The following is a 6,003-nucleotide window of genomic DNA, read 5'->3' as shown; positions in this document are numbered from 1 at the left end:
TTTTTAGCAGAGATGGGTTTTCACAATGTTGGCCAGGCTGGTCACGAACTCCTGACCTCAGGTGATCCGCCTCCCTCGGCTTCCCAAAGTGCTGGAATTACAGGTGTGAGCCACCACGCCCAGCCATGAAAAGTTATTTTTAAAGTCTTTATATTTACAAGTGCTGAGATAAGTGGTCCTGCCTAACCCAGGATGGTCATAAGCAACAATGGCTGAAATGGAGGTCTTTTTGAAATGCCTGAAGTGATTTATTTGTGTGGGCAATTAAAAAAGATGCTAGTCTTAGGACCAGAAAAATTAAATGAGAGACTAACTTTCAATAGGACTTAGAAGCTTCTAAACCTCCAACTGTTCCCCCTCCTCTTACCCGCTGTGCTATTGTGGCGGGAGAGTTCTCGCTGACAATCACACAACCAGGCCTGCATGACAGTCACACAGACAGGTCTGCATAGCACTCCTGTTACACAGACAGATTTCCACAGAGCTGCCTTAAAATTGAGCAAAGAGTCCAAACTAGGGAAATAGGTGCTCAGGCATCAAAGTTAGAAACGAAACATATGGTCAATAGGAGCCTTGCACAGGCTTCTCCCTAACCTGGAACAAGTCAAAATAATAGAGGCAGTCTTACATTCCTAGTGCCAGGACCCATCTCGGGTAACAGAATCTGAGACAAGTCAAGGTAACAGAGGCAGCTGTTTGAATAGATTCATTGGAGAGTCTAAGGCAGCTCTCTGGATCAAGCTGTAAAGGAGATAAGATAGAAATAATCACTCCAGGCCAGGCGCGGTGACTCATGCCTGTAATCCCAGCATTTTGAGAAGCCGAGGTGGGCGGATCGCCTGAGGTCAGGAGTTTGAGACCAGCCTGGCCAACATGGTGAAATCCCCATCTCTACTAAAAATACAAAATTAGCCAGGTATGGTGGTGGACACCTGTAATCCCAGCTACCCAGGAGGCTGAGGCAGGAGAATCACTGCAACCCAAGAGGCAGAGGTTGCAGTGAGCAGAGATTGTGCCACTGCACTCCAGCCTGGGTGACAGAGCGAGACTCCATCTCAAAAAAAAAGAAAAGAAAAGAAAAGAAAAGAAAAGAAAAGAAAAGAAAAGAAAAGAAAGAAAGAAAGAAAGAAAGAAAGAAAGAAAGAAAGAGAGAGAAAAAGAAATAATCACTCCAGTACCACAGTAGACAGGCCTTGAAGGTACTAGGACCTTTTAATCAGACTTAGCCAGCATTTTTTCCTCTGACCTTATAGTTGAAACAAAATTAGTTACCAGTAGACTTAGGCGAATGATATACAGCATATAGGCACATAATCCCAACCTATGTAAGCACTAAGAAAATTGTAACACTTTGAGTTGGTCTGTCTGAATTATCTCAGGCATTCTCCCTGTGTCTGGTTACAGTAATAAATTCCTTTCTTTCCTAGTCTGTCTGCTTCTCGTTATAGGGCCTCAAGGAAACGCAGCAAGACCTGGCTTGGTTCCGGAAACAATATGAGTTCATCTCTTTTTGCTTGTTCACTCGATTCCCATATATCCCTCAGGCAGAGATTTTTAGGAGTTCACAATGCACACATTTCCTTCCCTCAAAAGGGGAAAATATATATGAATGTAAAATGAAAAGAACAAATGGAACAACTACAAAAAGAAAATGTAACCACTGAGATTAAAAAATCCAGATCCAATAATTTTTTTCTAAACTGGGAGATTAAGAAACAAAATTAAATTCTCAAACATTAATATATGCCAGGTTTTTTGAGACCACAGCTGGCTATGTATCATGACTGATTCTTTTGTACATTTTAAATTGATGGACAAATTACATTACAATTCAGGGCCGGGCGAGGTGGCCGAAGCCTGTAATCTCAGGACTTTGGGAGGACAAGGCGGGTGGATCACTTGAGGTCAGGAGTTTGAAACCGGCCTGGCCAACATGGCGAAACTCCATCTCTACTAAAAATACAAAAATTAGCTGGGTGTGGTGGTGGGCACCTATAATCCCAGCTACTTGAGAGGCCGAGACAGGAGAATCACTTGAACCCAGGAGGAAGAGGTTGCAGTGAGCCGAGATCGTGCCACTGCACTCTAGCCTGGGTGACAAAGCAAGACTCCTTCTGAAAGAAAAAAAGAAAGAAAAGAAAAGGAATTCAGAGCTCAGATGGTCAACTTATAACTATAGGGTTAGCACACAGAGCCTTCTAAATTCTCTGGTTTTTTCTGCCCATTTTAAATCTGCTAACTTTTCTACTGGTATTGAGATAAAGCTTACTGTTTATGGTATTGCTAATGCAAGATTACTTAGAGATTGTGTGTGTGTGTGTGTGTGTGTGTGTGTGTGTGTGTGTGTTTTAACAATTCAGCCAGTTCTAACTAAAATATAAACATTAAAAATTTTAACCCTAAGCTCATTTAGAACTAAAGAAAAAAGGGGCAAAAGATGTTTTTAAAATCAAACTGCCGTAAGAACTGCTTTACCCAACATTTTGATCCACAGCCTTCATTAGGTTATCTGTTGAGACAAATAAAGTTTAGCCAAGTAAACAAGTTCCGATTTTGTCAGATGTAATATGGATCCAACAGTCTTTTATAAACTAGTAAGTTTACAGTGCTCTCTCATGACTAAAATTCTAAAATAAAAACTATAAAGTCTTTATGTGTGTATATATGTTTGTTTAGATGTGTTTAAATATATGCACATATATTGTTATATGTTGTATCTATATGCTACAAAACTGACTTATAAATAGATGAGTGCTCATAAATTACTAAGCCCAAATATATTTGTTCCAAGTTTGTATGACTTAAGGAAGTCTTTAATAAATAAGTTGGCATTCAAATTATTCATAAGATAAAAATTTAAATGTCTTTAAAATTGTCAGTGTACATTTTTGCCTGAGTTTACTGGTCAGAAAATTTTGTATTTCTCTCCACTAGATGTTTTAAGGTGTTTGGGTTTGACACAAGGGTTATAACACTGTAAATCTGGTCAAAACCAAATGATCTTTGTTTGTATAATTTTAACAAATCAGATATTTAATATTGTTAGCTTAATAAAAACAGCTAAATCTTCTGAGTTGTTGACAAAATACCCATATTTTAATTTAAGTTTCTCACTTGGGTGAACACTGATAATCACAAGCTATAAAAATGCTTAACATAACCATACATAACTTTAAATAATGACTTTGTCTAATATCTAAGTTATCATAAATAGTCTAGTCAACCTACTAAAAATAAATAAACTGGGTAAGCATAAATGAGATAAATGCTTATTAAAACCTTCTTATGTAATTCAAAATCTTAACATTATGGTTACATTAAATAATAGATACTCATTAAACATTTGGGTCATTTCTAATAAAGAAAAAATTGTGTCCAAGCTGAGAACCAAATCAAGAATGCAACCCCATTCACAATAGCTACAAAAGAATAAAATAACTAAGAATACTGTTAACCAAGGAGGTGAAAGACCTCTACAACGAGAGTCACAAAACACTGCTCAAAGAAATCAGAAATGACACAAACGAATGGAAAAACATTCCATGCTCATGAATATGAAGAATCAATATTGTTAAAATGGCCATACAGCTAAAAGCAATTTACCAATTCAATGCTATTCCTATCAAACTACCAATGACATTATTCACAGAATTAGAAAAAACTATTTTAAAATTCATATGAAACCAAAAAAGAGCCTAAGCAGCCAAGGCAATCCTAAGCAAAAAGAACAAAGCCGGAAGCATCACATTACCCAACTTCAAACTATACTACGGGGCTACAGTAACCAAAACAGCATGGCACTGGTACAAATACAAACATATAGACCAGTGGAACAGAATAGAGAGCCAAGAAACAAGGTCACACACCTACAACCATCTAATCTTTGACAAAGCTGCCCAAAACAAGCAATGGAAAAAGGACCCTCTATTCAGTAAGTGATGTTGAGATAACTGGCTAGCCATATGCAAAAGACTGAAACTGGACCCCTTGCTTATACCATACACAAAAATTAACACAAGATGGATTAAAGACTTAACTGTAAAACTAAAAACTATAAAAGTCCTGAAAGATAATCTAGGATATGCCATTCTGGGAATAGGACAGGCAAAGATTTCATGATGAAGATGCCAAAAGCAATTGTAACAAAGAAAAACAAAAATCAACAAATGAGACCTAATTAAACTAAAGAGCTTCTGCACAGCAAATAAACCATCAACAAAGTAAACAGACAACCTACAGAATGGGAGAAAATATTTGCAAACTATGCATCTGACAAAGGTCTAATACCTAGAATCTATAAGGAACTTAAATTTACAAGAAAAAAACAAGCAACCTCATTAAAAAGGAGGCAAAAGATATGAACAGACAGCTTTCAAAAGAAAACATACATGTAGCCAAAAAGCATACGACAAAATGCTCAACATCACTCATCATTAGAGAAATGCAAATCAAAACCACAATGAAATACCACCTCACACCAGTCAGAACGACTATGATTAAAAAGTAAAAATTAGGCCGGGCGCGGTGGCTCAAGCCTGTAATCCCAGCACTTTGGGAGGCCGAGATGGGCAGATCACAAGGTCAGGAAATCAAGACCATCCTGGCTAACACAGTGAAACCCTGTCTCTACTAAAAAAATACAAAAAACTAGCCGGGCGAGGTGGCGGCGCCTGTAGTCCCAGCTACTTGGGAGGCTGAGCCAGGAGAATGGTGTAAACCCAGGAGGTGGAGCTCGCAGTGAGCTGAGATGCGGCCATTGCACTCCAGCCTGGGCAACAGAGCAAGACTCCGTCTCAACAACAACAACAACAAAAAAAAAAAGTAAAAATTATATACATAGTAATAACATGCTGGAGAGGTTATGGAGAAAAGGAAATGCTTATACACTGCTTGTGGGGTTGTAAATTAGTTCAGGCATTGTGGGAAGCAGTTTAGCAATTTCTCAAAGGACTTAAAACAGAATTACCATTTGACCCAGCAATCCCCTTACTGAGTATATACCCAAAGGAATAGAAATTGTTCTACCATAGAGACACATGCACATGTATGTTCATTGCAGCACTAGTCACAATAGCAAATACATGGAATCAACCTAAATATCTATCAACTGGATCAAGAACATGTGGTACATATATACCATGGAATACTATGCAGCCGTGAAAGAAAGAATGAGACCATGTCCTTTGCAACAACATGGATGAAGCTGGAATCCATTATCCTAAACAAACTAACACAGGAACAGAAAAGCAAATACTGCATGTTCTCACATGCAGAACATGTGTTCTCACATGCAGAAATGTTTAATAGGAGCTAAACATTGAGGACATTTGGACACAAAGAAGGGAACAACAGACACCGAGGCCTACTTGAGGGTGGACGGTGGGAAGGAAGGTGAGGACCAAAATACTACCAATTGGGTACTATGCATATTACCTTAGTGATCAAATAATCTGTACACCAAACTCCTGCAACATGCAATTTACCTATAACAAACTTGCACATGTGTGCCAGAACCTAAAATAAAAGTTAAAGAAAAGAAAAAATTATGTTATACAAAACACGTTTCTAAAATTATAAAGTAGCTCACCTCTTTAACATACTAATTTGTGACAGACAACTCAAGGTCTTACTTCCTAAGTTTCCACTAAAATTTAAGGTTATTAAAATAAAAAATTCGGCCAGGCGCGGTGGCTCAAGCCTGTAATGCCAGCACTTTGGGAGGCCGAGATGGGCGGATCATGAGGTCAGGAGATCGAGACCATCCTGGCTAATACACTGAAACCCCGTCTCTACTAAAAAATACAAAAAACTAGCCGGGCGAGGTGGCGGGCGCCTGTAGTCCCAGCTACTCGGGAGGCTGAGGCAGGAGAATGGCGTAAACCCGGGGGGCGGAGCTTGCAGTGAGCTGAGATCCAGCCACTGCACTCCAGCCTGGGCGACAGAGCGAGACTCCGTCTCAAAAATAAATAAATAAATAAATAAATAAATAAATAAATAAAATAA

This window comes from Rhinopithecus bieti, unplaced genomic scaffold (genome assembly GCF_001698545.2).
Source record: "Rhinopithecus bieti isolate Rb0 unplaced genomic scaffold, ASM169854v2 scaffold_23826, whole genome shotgun sequence".
NCBI classification, from domain to species: domain Eukaryota; kingdom Metazoa; phylum Chordata; class Mammalia; order Primates; family Cercopithecidae; genus Rhinopithecus; species Rhinopithecus bieti.
Note: the sequence above shows the minus strand (reverse complement) of the source record.